Source organism: Parambassis ranga, chromosome 16 (assembly GCF_900634625.1).
Source record: "Parambassis ranga chromosome 16, fParRan2.1, whole genome shotgun sequence".
NCBI lineage: Eukaryota > Metazoa > Chordata > Actinopteri > Ambassidae > Parambassis > Parambassis ranga.
Window position 1 is genome coordinate 4,021,655 of NC_041036.1, and position 19,677 is coordinate 4,041,331.

Sequence of the window (19,677 nt, forward strand, 5' to 3'; positions counted from 1 at the left end):
GCTGCTGCTTTCAGGATGGGTGTTTGTTATTCAAAGACCCTCTAGTCACATTTTCCTCCACATCACAATCTTTTACTTGAAATTATGCATTTCTAAAGAAGAGGGTTATGCCTCTCTTGCCTCATGGGTTGTATGAAACAGAATAATGTAGTCATGTCTCTTTTTTTAGCAACACGGTCTGTTTTAAATGCATGTGTTAGAGGCACAAAACTAAGTAATTCAGATATTATTAAATCACACAACTAATATTAAAATGCATTAATATGATATTTGCTAACAGATAAAGTATTTTATTGAGGATTTCTGTTTTACAGTGGCTGCCATCTTTGGAACACTTTGACCATTGAAACATGTTCTAAGAGTATTTTCCTTGGTCTGTAAAAAAGGGGCCTTAGTCATCCATTGGTGTGATCGGGCTATTTAACACATTTTATAGACATAAAAAAACTTTTATTATGATTTAGGTCTGTGTCACTAAAAGCTAATTGTTGCCAGGTAGCAGTGAAGTTTGTCTGAATTTGACAAATTTATGTTGAGAATAACATGATTCAAGTCCACATACTCTGTTTCTACCTATTTAAATATCTCTCTGTCTCTTACACACACACACACACACACACACACACACACACACACACACACACACACACACACACACACACACACACACACACCCTGCAGGACTTCAGTACACTGCACCATACACACAGCACTACAGTTCAGCTGTGACAGCAACAGGCTGCGTTCTTCTGCTTTTTTGTACAAGATTGCCCCCTATTGGTTGTCCCATAAATTGCTTAGCTGCAGCTTTTTATGACGGATCATCATATGCAGTATCATTCTGTGTTGATGAGCTTTGGATGAAGGGTCAGAGGAGGCCATAATATCGTTTATGAGATCAGTTTATGTTATCTTCTATACGATAAAGCTCTGTGATTTTAATCTCACCTTAAACATTGCACATGATAAAAAAACTAGACTCATGAAGAGTGTGTGTGTGTGTGTGTGAGCAATGTGTAGGATACACACCATTCTTCTGGTCTCCTGTATGATCCTTTTTCCATCTGCTGTCCAGTGCCACTCTCTTCACTGGTCTCCTGCCATCTGTTTAACAGCACCTTTGCGTGACCAAATGCCTCTGCTCCCTGCAACGTTATCCACTCTGCCAGAGAGCCATAGAGAAGAAAACCGCCATGATATCGTGCTCCTTCAACCAATAAAACCCAACAGTTAATGCTGCTCAAGCCCGACACCAAATCCCATTTGTCAGCAAATAGCTTCCTCCGGTTGTCTGTGCAGGCCAGGAGCTTCTGTAGAACTCCCAGCCATGGAGATGACATTCTTAGTTATTTGTTGTCTGGTGTGACGGCAAGCAGAGTGAAGTGTTTGAGCAACAGGAAGGATCTGTGTATGATCATAAATGTGTCTCAGAAATGCTCGATTGGACATCTGATCTTCGTCAAATTATCATCTGGATTCAGCTCAGTTTCAGTGTTTAGACAATCAAAATTCTTTAGACTCAATTAAACGCTTATGCTGGGGTATTATTGTGATGTTCAGACGGAAGTGTAAACAAAGATTTTCTATTGGTGTCTCAAACATGACAGACGTGTCTCTGAAACAGAGAGGTGGACGCAGTGAAGCTAAAAGTGTGAGTTTTTAGCAGAAACAAGGAAAAAAAAGAGTGGATGGAAAGAAAGAGACCAACACAGAAATGTGGATTAGTGCAAGCCATATCACTCCCCACCCCATCACAGCTGTGTGTATACATGTCCGTACTGTATATAAGCCTGGTGGTGTTGCAGGAGGACATATGTGTGTGTGTGTGTGTGGATGTGTAAAAAGCCAGCAGGATGTCTGGGGTAGCTGAGCAGTATCCTGCAGGTTCTGGGCTCCAGCTTCCTCTGCTGCTAGGATATATAGGCAGAGAGGGTCATATCAAAATGTCTTGAGCATGTTCTCTCTTCGCTGTAAGGTCACTGCATTTTTGCATTGTTACATGCGACCGTCATGAAAAAGGTATTTTCTCATAGCATGTTCAGTGAGGCTCTTCACGGCTCAGCTGTGACAGGCATGACCTTTTTTTTTTTTTTGTTGCCGGGCGGGGATTTTCTGGATTCAACTGCCGCGCTGGTGTGAGGGCTGTGGTGCCTTTTAAGAGGTGCCTTATGCCTTGTTGCCCTCCACATATTGCATCATGGCTGTTTTTACTCTTTCTCACTGAACTCTGGCTGATTGGCACCTCAGTGTTCTGCCCTTTTAGCTCATGGGAACTTGAGTTGGTATGTAGATTCCTGTCTTAAAGTCTGATCCATTACTTATAATGGAGAAAATCTGATAGTTAGATAACCATAGAATATGAAATGTACGCTGTATCCTTCGGGTACTGAATCACACTCAAACAGTATCCTGTGTGCTACTTGTTTTTGAACTCTTGGGCCCAAAGCACTGAATCCCCCAGATGTAACTACGCCTGTACTCCCTTCTTCTGCTGATCAGCTCCTGCTGGCGAGGTGATGGACAGTAAAACTCTCCCAGCACCTGTTTCCTGCCCACGCTCAAGTGTTGTTAATAGGCTGATGAGAGACGTTAACAAAGTTACTGCAGCGCGCTGGAAGGATAAATCAACAGAGTGGTGGTGTGTCTCATCCAGTCTGTCAGAAGTGACATTTTTAAAAGGTCCTGGTGACTGCTCCATCCGTCCTGTACCTGAGGTGAGATGGAAAGATGGAAACAGAGCGAGGACTGAGTGATTAAAGCACAGAGAGAGGTTTGACAGAGCTCAGATGGAAGGAGAGAAAGGAGAAGAAAAGAAGGATGAAGGAATGGAAGGAGGGACAGATGTTTGAAGGAGCAGATGGAGAGATAGGCAAAGGAAAAGCGGGCTGAAGTCAGGAGTGGAGAAATGATTAAAAAAAAACTGTTGATCCAGACTACCAGTGATGATTTAGTGAAATCAGGCTTTCTTGAAAACATCTCTGTGATGTTGTTGGAAGAGGAATGAATAATGCAATAGACTCGGTCATTTTCCCACATCAACAGCAACAACAATAACATTCATCCTGTGTGATTTCATATAATTTCTTTATTCCCCTGCCTTTTTCTCCCTTTGTGATGTGCCAGACGTATGTGCATTACAAAGAGAGTCAGGAAATGGCTTTCCACTTAAAAAAAAAAAATGAGAGCAGTTCTTGACACTGTTACGAGAAGGACCTTTGGCTGTGAGGGACCTTTGGGAAGCAGGCACTTCTTTTAGATTCTCATATGAGCGTAGGACTATCTAATTAAGTTTACCCACAAGAAGCTATATTTCTTCAGTGTGTTATCATTCTTCTGCCAGTGAGTCACTGAGACATTGCTATCATAAAAGACAAAAAAGCCGATTGTTTTTATTAAAGCTAAAAATATCCATTCTGGCTGGAGTCCAGGCTTGTTGCCTCTCTCCCTCTCATTTTCCTCCCACTCTTTGAACTAAAATAACATCTTTTTTTTTGAATGGACTCTTGTTATTGATGGATTTCTGCTCCGCTGTGGTTTGAATTAATAGCTCGGATGCCTGTATGGTTGCATTTAGCGTGCACACACACACACACACACACAGAGACACACAAATACACAAAAATGCTTTCAGGCATTATTACCTCGGCACACACTCATGCAAAACTCACACACACACACACACACTAAGTAAATGTTAATGTACACAGGTGCAGTCTTTAGGGAGGTTGCTTTTGCTCTCTCATCAGTCACTCGTAATCACTTCCCTTCCAGCCCAGTAAATCACCGTCTTTTACTGATGCATTTATAGGATGCATGTTCACAACTTGTAGCCAGGGAAAAGCTTGACCACCACCAGGAATACATTACAAGCTTCTGCATCCATACAGTCAATACAGTCATACAGTCACAGACAGGAAATATTGTTTTATAAATGTCTACTTAGTTTCTGAAATGTATTTGTGCTTTTAATAGGGTTTTAAGCTGTTTACGACATATGGGTGAGAGTGGAGTTATTGGTCAAGGGGGGGCCCCTGGGCGGCTGTGGATATTGGCAGGTTGCACGACTCCACCAAACTTGGTCCTGGGGAGGTCCCAATGACCTGTTTTATACCAACACTGGTGCTTTGTCGTAAAAACCAGGGGGAAGTCGAGTCACAACTGGAGTATTTGTTTGAAGCTGACGGAAAAAGTCCTCCTGTGGGCAAGACCATGTGAGTGCGCTGTGTGCTGCTGTGTCTGCCGGGAGTGGAAATGCATAGAAAAACAGGCAACTGTGTCTTTACATAGACTTTAGATTGGTGCCCAGGTTCTGGTAAAATACTCCCAATACCACCGAGGACAGAGAAGCACATTCCCCTCTTACTTTTTTGGATGGAAACAGTTTCTTGTCACCGCTGTTTGAATGCCGTAATTGGACGTTAAGGGGCTCGCCCAGAGAGGTGTGATGTAGTGTTAAAACTGCTCACAAATCACATATTTCTCACGTCTGTGGAGGTTCAGAATATGGCTCTGCAGTGTTCTCAGGCCGTACCACGCCTTTCGCTGGTGCATTTGAAATTCACACCGTGCTCTTCTGAACGAGACAGGTGAAGAAAACCTTCGGCGCGGGATGGCGTTTCAGTAGATTTAATATTTCCTAAAAGCCTTGAATTTTACCTGTCACTGTAATGCAAAAAACGTGTCTTCGCTTGTGCAGTGTGTGTCAGAGTGATGGATGGTGTTAAGTGTGTTCCAGGATTATGTTTTATGAAAGTTAAAGGGCCCCTGGGTTGGTCTGTGAAGCACATAATCTCTGTGGAAGTGCTGGGCTGGATGAACCCAGGCTTTATTATTAAACACCTACGAGAGGGGGCCGAGCGCTGGTGGAGGACCCTGAACATCCAACCTAACACTCGATTGGACGATCTCATCACACGTCTTTGCCATTTGGGCATGAAATTAAAATGTTTTGCAACAATTCTTTTACTTTTAAGCATGAAATAGGAACTGCTTTATTATGCACTGATGCATTTGTAAGGGCAATCTCTGACTCCTTTTAAATGTTCTGTCACTATGTTCCCTCGAGCTATCTTTTCCTCATCTTTTCCCTTTTATACAGTAAGTTTTATCTCTGAAAAGAGAGCATTAAAAAAGGTAATACTTTTGGCAATAAGTTTCAGATTTGATGGCACAAGTGAGAACTGGCTATAAATGATGCTGTATTGATTTCACATGTGGAGTAGGACTACCAAAGCTCATGCAGCAGAAGAAGGAGAAGGGGGCGGTCGTCGTCCCTGGGATGTTCATGGAGGTGCTAGCTGGAGGCTCTAGAGAGCCGGGACCTGGTTCTGCAGCCGAGGGAGCTGTAAAAAAAAATACCATAAAAAGTTCCATATTCACAATTATTCTGACTTTTCAGATTTATAAATCTTTGTTAGAGCTCATGGTGGATGCATTACTGGTTTAAACATGGACATGGATTGCTGCTCCCCTGGTAACATTGCACTTGGTGATTATAAATGATCCCATAAAGGCAACAGATTTTTTTTAATGGCTCTGGCACAGTATAGGTTTGGTAGTAGATGGTGAAGTCAGTCTGAAACATTTTGAGATGAGGGTATATGGTTCTATTAGGATGTAGTATTATATAAGATATAATATTAGAGCTGATATTTGTACCATACTACTACCTTATCAATTACTGACCAACATTGTTTTAAATTGTGCTGTTTGTCTAGTGTTTGTCTGCTTGTCAGGATTGTGTGGTAAGTAGGACTCAGGCACAGGCAGAAGCAGAGTGTGCAGTCTAATTTATTTAGGCTCGGCACACGGTAAGTCAATCAAACAAAAAGGCAAAATATACAAAGAGCTAAACTGGACCGGAGAGATAAGGACCTAGAACACAAGGCGAAAGTACAGACTAGGGCTAGACAAAAGATGAATCCAAAAATCAGTCAAATCGTTGGAACAAGAACCAAACTAAGATAACTCGGCTTGAACTCTTGGGTGATTCACAAGACACTCTGACAGGGAGTGAAGGGAAGGACACACACTAAATACACGAGGAGAGGGGAAAAAACAGGACACAGGTGAGACACATTGGTGCAGGCAGGTAATCAGCAGGGGGAGGAGCCACACGAGGAAGGGAAGACAAGACACCTGAAACGAGAGGCAACCTAGAACTACAAAATAAAAGAGGACAAACAGAGATTTCCAAAATAAACCTCAACTCCCTGCAGAGAACCTGACGCTTCTAGCTCATGTTCATGTCTCCAACTGGAGTTAAAGCTCTTTCACTACCTGTACTGCACCGTGTTGCAACCTGATGACCATATTGGAGTTTTGTTTTTAATTGCAGCTGGATTTGGCATAAATAAATTATTGCCAAGGCTAGACATTAAAAACAGTATTGGTGTTAGGTAAAGAATCATCTTAAAACACACAAATTTATAACAATAAATACATTTACAAGGAAAATTATCACTGTTGCATAGTCACCATGTTCGGTTGTGACCAGGATGACCCCCCCCCTGAACATGTGATGCGAGTGGAGAAATATACTTGCATGTTTGTTAAAGGCCTGGAATATCGAGGACAGTCTGGACAGACTTGCATCAGGGATTGAACGGTAAAGTTGCTGTGAGCTCCGTCATTGCAGGTTAAAGTATGTCATCATCAATTTGAAAAATGTGACATTCATCTTCTTGCTTGGTGCTTATCTGTCACGTGTGCCGTGGAGGGAGGAGAGGGCCGCTCAGGCTCCCCCCTAGAGGAACAGCACATGTAACTTTGTCAAGCTCCAGCTGGCCTGGACTGTGAAGCTGGAAATGTTTACCATGGTCCACATGGCTAATTTGTGTGTTTTTATTTAGCTGTTGTGTATCTGGGACTTTTGGTTGGGGGCTGGGGTGTGGTATGGAATAAGGGGGGGCCTGCTGCAACAGTCAACAGATGCTGTCAAAGTGACCGCAGGGAGGAAGCAGAGACAAATGCTCCTCATTACAGCGCTGACTGCAGCCCAGTGGCCCAGTAACCAGCAGAAACCAGCTCCATGTCTCTCTGACTGTACAGCTGGAGATCAGCTGATCCTCACTGGCTTCACTTACAGTCAAGACGCATTCACTTCTTCTTCACTCCAGCTGAGGAGGAATCCATCATGGCAGCCATCGCTGTACCAACACAATAGAGATACTCAAATTAAAAGCAGGACAGCTTGTCAAAGCTGAGACTATAAGTCCTGTTGATTAACACTGACTCAGCGGAAGCGAGGATTTCTATTATCATTAACAAAAAAAGTACTATCCTGTCATACCAGGATTCAAGACACTCCCAAGTTAGATTTTCCTTAATGAGCTACACCACATCCGAGGGCGGATTTCACTGTCAGTGGAGCTGGACACTGTCCAGTCACATTGTTCATCTGAGAAACACAAAGAGAAGAAGGAAAATATCAACAGATCTGATTAAATACAAACACATGAGATGCTTTAGTGACATTTTCAGGCCAAATGTGGGTAACCAGCAATCTACTGCTATGAGAGCTTTATGATCAGATATCGGAACATATAGTAAGATGTCAAGACTGCAGGCATGGAGTGGCTTATATATGTATATTTGTGACTACAATGAGCTTAACTCAATGGAATAATTATGGACATGTAAGGCTGTACACACCTTTAAGGGGTTAAATATCCATTCTGAGTGTGAGTCTTAAACCTCAGTTGTGGCCCTGAAATGGATTTTGTTTGTTTCCACTTCACTCTTGACTCCAGATGGTCCCTGTTTTCTTTATGATAAATTGGATGATATTATTTTTCATTATCTCAATTATCTTTTCACTCACCCTCTACAAGTTCATATGCTCATATGATTTGTGTTACAGCACAAAATGAGAAAACACATTTTTTTTTTTGCCTCCTGCTCCTCACTGACCGAATTAACAGCGCAGTGCAAGCGTGTCCATTGGGGTGATTTCATTGGGCTGTGAAACCGATGTGAGCAATGTTCCTGACCCCGATCAGGAGTCAGACTGCAGTACGGGGGTCACCAGGGGTTACATCAGGCCCCTCTGGATGGACAGGCAGGGAACTGTAAACCTGGAAGACCAGGAGCCCAAGATCTGTGTGTTTACCTCGCTACTTTTACAAGTGATGTCACCACGTTGTAAAAAGATACAGTTCTCGGCGGCCCCGTCCTTTTGTTACTATTTGAGAGAATAAACACAGGCTAAGTGCATGGAGAGAGATGGAGGAGCAGGACTCTGGCTGAAAAGAGAAAGGGGGAGCGAGAGCCTGTGGTGCATGGTGCGTCCAAGAAGTTGAAGTGGGCTGTGGGGATCCGTAACTGTCCAGGTGCTTCAAGCCCAGAACCCTGCCTCACTGGTGAAGAGGGAGATCCTGCCTGTAAATACTCAGCAATTCTGCCTTTTTTTTGTGTACAAGACTTCAACAGCAACAAAAACACCAAGTGTTACCGCTCCCTCTGGGCCTCTCACTGTGTGTCCACATGAATCTGTGAATCTCTGTGTGTGTTTTCTCTCTTGAAATGGAGGATACAGTGAATCACATCCTCAAAAATCACCTTTTGAAAACACTTCTCATTCCAGCTCCTTTGGAATTCCATAAATATTCAGCTTCCACTTCACATCGGTGCTCTCTTTCTTCCTCTTTACGATTCTCACTCTCACTACAAGCCTTTGTGGGTTTGCAACAGACATCAGTCAGAGCACCGATGTGTGGTTGTAAGTGTAGCCGTATGCGCGAACGCAATGAAACAGCTTGTGTTTTATGTGAGCTCCTCCGGCTCAGACAGCTGGGTGGCTGCTGCGGCTGTGTTAGCCTACAGCTCCATGGGTCCTGCTCTGAATTGTGGAGATGTAAGACAAGCTGAGCCATTCCAGCCCAGCTGCAAACAAAAGGAAACAAACAAAATCTGGATATTTGGACACTGTGGAGAATACAGGACCTCCTCTGCCTCTCAGAACATTTCAGTTCAGCTGTGCAGCTTTAGTAAAACTACATGTTTGTGGCATCTGAAGCCAAAGTGTCATCTCTTTGTTGACTCTATACACACATACAGCCACAGCTTTAATGCCACTTTGGTCATTCTCTGCTGTCTAACGGCTGTGTTCTATCTCTTGGTTCAGCAATACTTGTATGATTCCTTGGCGTGGACTTTTACGAGCTTTTCCCGAGCCTCAAAGAACTTGGCCCGGCCTGGTTCTCTCCGGCACTTTCCCACTAATGAAGTGCATATTCTGCCGGAGCACTTGGCTGAGCCTGGTTCCTTGGCCATCCCTTAATGGGAATTTCCCTTTCCTCCATGCATCCCTGCCTGTCTCGCTCTCTGCCACTGCCACTCTGGTGTGTGTGACTCACGTCCTGAACGAGCAGCCATCAGCCAGGGGATGTTTGATTCATAAACCTTCTTACACTTGTTTGCCACTGTTGGACTGGTTGGCTTAGTGTCTGGGCAACTGACTCCCTGACTTGTTAAAAGGCTGACTTATTGCAGTGCTGGGTGGCTCGAAATGGGATAACTGAGCAGTGACCGTGAGAAAAAACACAGCGCACACTTTGAAGAGGACACTTTCAGGTACTTTGATGCTGAATCTACAGACTGACTGCCAGTGCATTTTTCCAAACCTGATCTTTGCATTTCTGAAAAATAAACCAGGCTTTGAAGGATAATACAACCATGACTGCTTAGTTCAACATATTTCACAGCTTGGAGAATGGAGACAGACCACCAGCGACAGCACCTGTAGCTCCTTAACTGCAAAGTAAATTCATTTGCACCAACTACTTCTTTATTCCATGAGGACATTGCCATCTGATACTCTGGAGTGTCTTAATCACTGGAAAAATAACCCTTGTGTGTTTTTGTTGCACAGCTCAATGAGGATGAGATAGTCTACATCCTCAAATCAACCTTGAAGGGTTCTGTGCTATCTGCATTTTATGAGGAAAATCCACCGGGAGATGAAAGCTGGGAATATACTCTGTGACAGGGAAGGTCATGCGAAACTGGCTGATCCTGGCCTGGCTGGACATTTGACGGTGAGCGTCGATTCCACTGGGCCTTCTACTCTCTAAAAAGTCAACATAATAAAGTCAGGTCTCCCTCTGAGAATATGGCATATGATAATCATTTCTGTCCACAGTTATTCCACAGCTATTAAATTAACCTTTCTGATACAAAACAAAAGGCAGGGAGCCATCGAGTTTGGAAGTGTTTGTTTTTTGTTCTGCTTACATTTTAAGTCCAAGAACTGCTGTTGGACAGGCAGTACTTGCAAAAAAAAAGTTTTACAGTCCCTCATGAGCTTTAATCTTGTCAGAATCTAGGTCTACCTTAAGAAAGCACACTGGAGCTGCCAGGGAGACAACATTCTGAGGACAGAAGACAAGAAGCTAGGCTCTTCAGGCTGTGCAGTTAATTCCCATTATGAGCAGTCTCCATGTTTCCAGCAGAAGTTTGTGGTTTGGGTGCTTGCTGCTCAGTGAGGACATTTTCCCTTTTCCCACACTGGCGTATCTTCAATGCACTCATCTGATTCCTTTTGTCTCACCAAAGCGATTGGCCAGTGTTCCTCCGAGGGAGGTCAGAGAGCAGCTCTCAGCTCCCCGTGGGTGGGTAATGTGTGTGGAGGGTTCTTTGTGGGCGGTGAACTGTGCTGTGTCTAAAGGCAGGAGATATAAAGTACTGTGGTCTAAGAAAGAAAAAAAATATGCAAATGATGTAAAACACACAGACACACATGTGTAACAGTCCAAGTTGAGCAAGCACAGAGCAGGTAATGCAGGTCAGGACTTCCCGATTCTCACTGGCAAGCTTTGCTGAAGTGTCCTTGAGCAAGACACTGAATCCTTTTTAGCTCCAGGAGAGCTGCTCTGTGGCAGATCCTGACCTTTGACCTCCTTGTGGTGAAGGTCAGAAGATAAGGGAACTTCCCCTTAGGGACCTCTAAAAATAGAAAATTATGATTAAAGGGGAAAATAAGTATAAAAAACTGCACAAGGAAAAAGCACAAAACAGATCTTTCTATCACTGAATAAGAGGCCGTTTATCCTCTAAGTACTCCTGAGATGTTTCTAACCACAGCTGATGAGCCCTTCTTGGAGATTTGTCCCCAACAGCTGCAAATAGGCCAGGTCTGCTGCTGCTGCTGCTGCTGCAGGCTGGGTGGTCCATGGTCTATAGAGCATAAGCGCCCCATTACTTACCTGGCTGCATTGTTTTACTTTTTGGACCCTTTGCCATTTTTGCTAAGCACTTGATGATTTAAAGAGATCCATAAAAACTGCAGGACTGTGACCCTAAAGAACCCGTGTTGGCTCGAACTGAGCTAGACCAAGACATTGGGAACAGAGCTGCGCTATAGGGAAGGTGTTAGGGTTTCAATTTAGAATGGCTGGAATATATATATAGTACAATAAACCATTTTAAACCTGAGGTCTAACATATGTAACATAGAAATAATTTGAAAAGAAAAAGACCATGGGGTGAGAGGGAGCCTGATTTTGTATTTTGTTCCATTTACAGCCAACAAATCTGCAAAGTTCATCATAGGTTTCTCTGTCAAGGCTGTAAGGGAGGAGAGAAGGGCTGGATAATAGTGTGTAACGGTGATGCATTTCACAGGGTCATCCTTGTCCTTGTCCAGACTTGGCCGGCCTATTTGGCGGCTGTTTTCTCCAACTGAAACACTGCAAATCCTGACTGATCTAGTGAGATATCAGGTCTACTTCCAGAAGGAGTGCCACCCAACAAAGCCAGAGTGAAGGCTTTCAAAGAGTTTTCTGGAGAAATGAAGGGCATCCTACCAACATTTCCACAAGTATGTGTGCGCTTTCTGTTTCACACAGATGGTGCAAAAGGTGGAGGAGAAAGGCCAGTAAAACTACCCGAGGGTTATCGGATGGTGGGCAGAGGAGAATGCTGTTGTGCAAACCATAAGTCTGCCTTACACACTGCCTCCTCTTCTGTTGCTAAACCCACAGCCTGGCTCTATAAAACCTGTGGTAGGAAACAAAAAATGTCTTCACCAGTGCTCGGCCTTTAAAAGAATATGACATTTTCTGGGATTAATAGTTGTATATGTGTAAATTTAGCAGTCTTAGATGGTCAGTGAGGATGTGACCTAAAGCTTTTACAAGCCTCATTATCCTTAAAGAATGCAACAATGGGCATGAGCAATCAGAGAGCCAGCATGCCTCACAAAGATACCACGAATAAGTGATAAACAAACGTGAGGTAAATGCGGCCGTTCTTCATGTGGTCTGGGTGTCTGTACTCGGGACTTACCGTTCTCTTATATCCATATGCAATCACTGAAACACTCTCAGCATGAGCTATTTTTTATTAGATCACGTAAAGTAAACAGTCCCAGTGAGTGTTTTTGATAAATGCAATTTGCTGCTACGCTCCTTTCCAGGCTGCATCTTGTGTTCAGCCTGTTGTAAGTTAATTTGCCAGATCAACTAAAAAAACAGAGAAATCTAATGGAAAACACTGCCCTGGCATCCACACTGCATACCAGTGGTTGTCTAAAGAATGGGGGCCCTTTAATGTGGTGATTGCATGGTTTCAGTTTGAAATGTAGTTTCCGTAAAAAGAACGCGCTTTTCCGTTGTGTTTTTTTTTTCCTTATTTTATCCCTATTTCCTTTCATTTGATACTTACATTATCAGCTGGGTGTTTTTGCCCAAAATCATCACTTATGTGATATGAACTCCACCTCAACCTACACTTTTTTGCTGCTTTGAGAGGGGTAACTCTAGTGGTTGCAGCTGGTTTCACTGCTAGTCAGACATTTTTTTTGTGTGAGCGTGCATCCTTTTGTACACATGTGTGTGTGTGTGTGTGCCTTCGTTGGGAAAGTGCTGCTAAGGTACCAGACCTTCTATAAATCCAGCAAACTTTCATGAATAGAGGGAGGGGAGCTTTGGGATTCTGGGCAAAAGTAAGCAACCCTGGAAAAATCAAAGGCGTATGGCACCTGAGGGAGGTGTACTCCCAGCCATAGTTTTCATTTATAGTTAGCTACAGCTGGTTAGGAACTGGGTTTGACACTCCTGCAGCATTGGCGTGCTTCCTCTGTGTCCTTCCCCTCTTCGCTATGGGCACTTCAAGCTGCCTGCCCCTCTGTTACAATGAGGTTTTCTTTCAAAAAAGGGCTCTTTATGCCCTGAACTGTTTCTCACCTTTTTAGGAAATTTCAATTGTTTCATTCCAGAGCACACCAGAGGGCTGTGATGGCTGCAGTTTTGGCTGCTGGTTTCCTGTAGGCCTCCATTTCTGGCAGAGCTTTCTTCCCCTTATACAGCCAGCATCTGTTACGAAGGAAAAAACACATCCAGCAGTCAGCCAAACAAGAATCTATCCTGTAGAAAAAAATACAAATAAAAAATCACACATTCACAAGGCCCCAGACAGAGCTATGATGATGATATAAGAGCACCATAACGAACAAGGAAGTTGTATTGACCCCTAAACGCAGTGCCCTGCTGATTTAACGAAAAGCATAACCTGCTACGTACAACTCAGTTCCACCGCCGTCGTCTTTTTATTTTTCTACAACCATCAAGTGCCCCTGATCGTCATAACACCAAAATCACAAGCTGTCACTCTGAGGTACTGTGATGGATCTGCTGAATGTCCTGCTTGTACTACAATGTCAGCTGATCATGTTATTCGATTTTCCTTACCTAGTATTCTGATACACACACTGACATTCACACACACACTTCAGGCAAATGTTACATTTCATCATATTTTACCACCCCTGCTTCAATCGACATGGACACCAAAAGTGGGCTCCCATGTTTTCTCTGGAGCAGGTCGAAGTCTTGTGGTGTAGGTCTAAATGTGGGTTATTGTTATTCGAGTGTACGTGCTGGAATATTGGGCGTATCGATTGCTTTTCGCCGCAGGCCTTCTTGGCCAGGCCACAAAAGCCTCTTGCTGCACGCTGCTGCCAGTAGGCCCATTTCTGCTACACTTATTTTTAATACAAGTATTACATGACTTTGCTCTCTCAAGGCTTCAGAGGGGAGGAAATAGCAGATTGAATGTAAACAAGATTAGCTTCCCTCTTGCATGGTGCAGCCAGCAGCTGCTCCTGCTGCTGCTGCTTCCTTGCTCGGTCGTGAATCTGCTGTCCCCTGAAACTTGGAGCTGGAAAAAGATAGATGTCACCCCGGATTTTGTCACTGTCTGGCAGGTACATAGGATGAGCTGCAAGCCCTTCAGTGGTAACATGAACGTCAGCTCCATCCTCTTCACAAACCTGACCCTGCAGATGTGATGGTGAAACTTTTATTTGTGCAACATTATGGTTAATTTTTGAGATAATTCTGGGCGCTCTCTGCACTGGCATTGCTGCAGCAGCATGTGGTTTGTGTCTCCTGTATCGCTTCTGTCACGCTGTACTTCTCTGCATTGGTCCTGGAGTTTACCGACGCAGGCCTTGGTTCCCTCAAAAAACTAAATATAGCAGATTTGTTGCTCTTTCAGAATATATTCCACCTGCCAAAATACACAGGCCCTGCTTTCTTAACCTTGCGCAGTGATCTGTGTATTTGGAGTGGAAATGCAGTGAAAGGAGAAGCAGAGGCGCTCAACATGGCTGGCTTAAAGTCGAGGTAATGACACTGTCTGCTTATGTTTTTGGAAGCTGTGAAACCACAGCAGGGAGCTCCCCATAACTGCTTCATTGTAACTCGGCGCTATTACTCACATCAGAGAGATATTGATATTGATTGCTGCTGGAACGCCTGCCCTCCATCCTATACGTAGTTACATCATGCAGGGTCCCTGCTCATGCTGTAGCGTCTCGGCTATGATGGCTTCGCTCAATTAAAGAAGAATTACAGCGAAAATATTTTGTTTCAGAAAGTTAACATCAATAACATTGAAGTGGTATAGTTCATTGAGCTCATACCCATTTACCCTCATTTTTCTTTAGTCATCCATTTATTATTTCGTGAACTATGAAGTCATACATGAAAAGACGCACAGCTTTCCTCGAATAACGACTGAACACTTGAAGCAGACGACCGGTAATCAGCCACATGTTTTTGTTGCAAGACTTGGTTTTCGCTCCCTTATAAGAGACACTGTAGCAGCAGCAGTAATGCAGCACATGATATCAAACAGCATCTCTTGCTTGGAGTATAATCAAATAAAAATGCCTTACAGAATCTGGTTGATATTTTTAAGAAATGACTGTGTTTTGTTGCTCCACTCCAGATCCAGAAACTGTAATCAGCCATCAGAGCTCTGCGTCTGTACAGCATGCAGGCTGACGCTGGTGGGGTTCATCAATGTAGGAATGTGACTGACTTCACAAAGCTCTCCAAAATGACTGAGAAATCTCAGCTCTCCTTTCAACACTTTCTCTCCCTCTCAAACATCAATGACGTCATCATGGCATCTGCTGCTGATTCCTTGCCTGGCTGCCTGATTGTATTTGTGTTAGTATGTTCTCAATGACTGAACTATGCGTTAGTGGGAAGATGTTTTATTACTGTCATGTTATCACATTGGATTTCTTAGTTTTGCACTGACAGCTTAGCTTTTTCAGCCCTGCTAGTGGCTGCAGAGGTTGAAGTGTCAGTCATCATCATCATTTCCATCGTATTTTGAACATGAGGTCCAGAACATGAAGCTCAAATTCATTATCAAATGCCTAATGTGGTTCTCCGGTCTTTGTAAATTGAATTGTCAGTTACAGCAATACATTCTTACATGTGTGCTTTCCCGAGACCATAGAGAACACTGTTTCATCTCAGCAGTTTAGTTTGTGAATGCTCCCCACTGGTCGCATCCTCTGGCAAAGCTTATGCAGCTGCAGCTTCTTCCTCTCTGATGTCTTTCTTCAGCTGTATACTTTTGTTTCAAGTATCCTAATGCATAACATGCTTTGCATTTAAATTAACGTTTTTGCTGTCAGTTGCAGAGCATGAAACAATATGTCTTCCGGAAAAAATGTCTCATTTGGTCTATAATACGTCCCCCAGATATGACACATATAGTTATATTAAAGCTAGTGGATCATTCTGCCCGACTTCAGCTGGGCTGGGCTGTTTTGTTTTCACTCATTGTTGGAATTACACATTAAAACTGCTGGTTAGATATTAAAAAAGAGGATAAGGAGTTAGGCAAGGTTTGTCTTACAAACAAACCCAAACTAAAGGAGAGCTTTATTTAACATAAAGCCAAAAATCTGTTGAAAAGTAAAAAGTAAAAAAACTAACAAAGGTAGCAAAAGCAACGAAACCAAGCAACAAACTAGTAAAAGAAGTGAACACAAGACGAACCTAATGACACAGAGGACAGAGGAAAACACAGGAAATCAAAAAGGTGATATCTACAGAACACACAGGTTGCAAAACAGGACAAACTGACACAAAGGGGAACACAAGACAAGACAAGACACATACATGAGGGAAAAGGAGGCACAGGTGAGACACATCAGGGCGGGGCAACCAATCACAGCGGTGGGAAATACAGGAGGATGTAAAACACACAGACACGAGGAACTTTGAAAATAAAACAGGAAACATAACCAAACCCCAGGAAAACACTAAATACCAGAATAACTACAATTACAATGGGAAGCCAAGGACATAAATAAAAACAAGCCCAACAGAACCAGGAACACTTTCAGCCTGACGTCACTGATTTTTAATTTTTCTAATGTCTGAACAGCTATTAGATGTTTATTTTCTTTGACTGGTTTCTGACCAAATACCTGCATGATGTTCCCATCAGCTTCAGCTGCACTGTGTTTAATGCTAATTTGCAAAAAGAGCCATGCTAACGCTCTAAAATAACACAGGGAACATGGAAAACATTTCCTGTGAAACATCAGCATGTTAGCGCAGACATTCACAGCATGTTGTTGGAACCTCTGAGTAAAAACCCAACTACAGTCTCACTAAACGTTTGCACGGGTTAAGCTGTTTTTTCTGAAAATGATTGAAATATGTGTCTGAAAATGAAGGATCACCTCAGCAAAGTGGAAAAGTTCTGTTGTTATCTGAGCCGCATCACAAATTGATTAGAGCAGATGGACAGCAAGATGTTTTCCTTCCTGCTTATACAGCGCTCTATAATCTCCGTTTGTTTACTTTTCACGTTCATTGCTAAGACCTAGAGATACCATTATAAACTCATAATTACCATAACTGCAGTGGCATGAAAGCTGCATGACCACAGATGTAACACATATGATAGGGAAATATATGGAGAGCATGTCAAAAACCTGCTTCACACCACCGAAGGCTGCTGGTTTCCATTCGGAGCAGCTGATTTCAATGATTACTTTCTCTTCTTTCCTCTTCTCTAATCAGTGAAATCAGCTGATAAAGCTTGGAATCAAACACTGCATGACAACTTCGATGGCACACGATTGCCTCTTGTTCTCCTCAGTTGTGTAAACAAATACTGTTTTGGTTCATATTAGTGCATTTATCTTCCAGATTAGGCAGCTGAATCACACATGAGAGAAGTTTCGGGGTGATTCAGACTGTGTATGTGATACATTTATGAACATGAAAGTGAGCACAAAATGCTTAGGAATCAGAAAGAGTTCTGAAAAATGGCAGTACCCCTGCACCCGGCTGCCCCTCCCATTCCCTTCTCCCTTTTGTCTCCCTCCCTCCAGTCACCCTCTCTCATTCCCAGGCCCTGACTGTGGGTGTCCCGCCGGGAATTCAAGTAGCACATCGGGTCAGCCACTCAATACCCCCTGTTTAAAAGGATTCATTGCAGACTAATTGGGATAACATGGCTGGAAATGTTGACCTTGGTATTTCTAAACAAGGTTTCAATTAACTTGTAATAAGGCCAAGCAGCCCGGCCCAAGACAGATCCTCCACCAGGAGGAGGAAATGCGAAACATACCCCAGTTGATGGTTGGCTTTTCTTAACTTTGATTAATCACTCAGAGAGTAAGCAAGTGGGACTGGTAAAATAATTAGAAGGGGAAACACTCTGTTCTGGCAGCAGTAGCATTTAGAACCAGTAAGGTTGAGTTACTGGAAGATATGTCAAGACGTCTTCTGTTCCCCATTTACATCCAAGAGGAGCACATTTCTGTGTTTGCATTAAGGGATTAAAATAAATGTTACGGAAAACAATACCTCCGTGTGTCCCACACACGGCGTCAAAGAGGTCAGCCCAGTCTTTCCGTCCTCCTCTTTGCATAATGAAATCATGTTCATTTGAAGTGGGACACTAAAGAATGTCCCTTTTTTTCCTGCCTTATTCAAACCACTGTTCTGCAGAATGTGGTGTTTCCCCATTTTGGTGTAATACAATCAGCGAAAATACAGCTGGTACCGCCCGATCTTCAAGGTGCCACTGTAACTGAGTGCATAGAACTACAGATATGTTTGATCTGCTTTTAATAATGATGTGTCCTTAACAATCTGCCATTAATTCTTTAAACAAAAGCCTCCTTAAACCACATGCAAAACTGGCTCCGACTTACAGAACTGATACTTTGAGGAAGTTTATTATTTCACATTATATTGTGTACAGGCTCTTAGATCTCGGTGCCAGTAGTTCTGATCCAGAGGGCCCTCAAAAACGTACTGCCAGAGTTTTAGATTCGGTACAGGAACTGAGCTGAGCCACCTGATGAGACACAGAGAGGAGTTCTGGCTAAAGACGGGGCCCTGTTTGCTGCTGAGTCAGCAAGTCTACTCAGGTCATTCGGAGCCACAGGACACCAGCAGACCTGCGTTGAATTATCGTTAATTCAAAACGCAACATTGGAGTGTGTATCTTTGGACCGACAGGAAGACACGCTGGACGACGGACTGAGGAGATGGACTCGGTAGATTAGACTGAAACTCAATGAAATTCTCCCTCCCCTTTTATGTTGCTGTGGAATCATCAGGTTGACAGTTTTGTGTGTTTGGCTTTCTCTTCTCCTCCTTTCAGCCTTCCTCCTCCTCAACTTCCTCCCTAATTCTTCTTTCCCGCTATTTCGAATGATCACGAGTCCAAAGAATGTCTTTCTGCAAGTGTTTAACACACCAGTCTTTGAAGCGCAGTCCAAGTGGCTGCATTTGTCTGTGCTTTGTTGTTTCTAAATGCTAGCTGTATTAAATCACCTCCCAGTCCCCAGCCTGTGTGCTTCATCTTCTCCAAAACTCCATCTAGAATCTCCAGGAGGAAGTCCTGCTCTGCACTTCTGAGGCTGTCGAGGGACTTGGCATATTTACACAGGTTTGTAATGCATTTCTAATAGAAGCGTGACACTTTAAATACTGATTTTTGTTGCTTTTGGAGCGTTTTTCCAACTGCATATATCATCACGTTGGAGACAGGAGCTGACTGAAAGAGAGCGGCTTGCTTCTTTGTCACATTCAATAACTTGCAACATACTTCCTCCTTTCTTTTCTTATGTTTAATCTAATCCTAAACACATATTGCAAAGTGGAAGATGATAGAAAAGAGCTGTAGATGACTGGTTGAAAGGTACTTTAAGGTAAAAACACAGAGTATTCGAATCTGACACACTCAACAAAATCCTGTTTTTAAGGGAATTCATGATGCATGTACGTCATGTAGGATAACGTCTACACCTCAGTTTAACAGCACAGTTATGGTTTCACACAGGGAAAGCAGGTACAGTGGCTGATGTTTGCTTTTTATCTCCAAACATTTGCATTTGATTCTTTT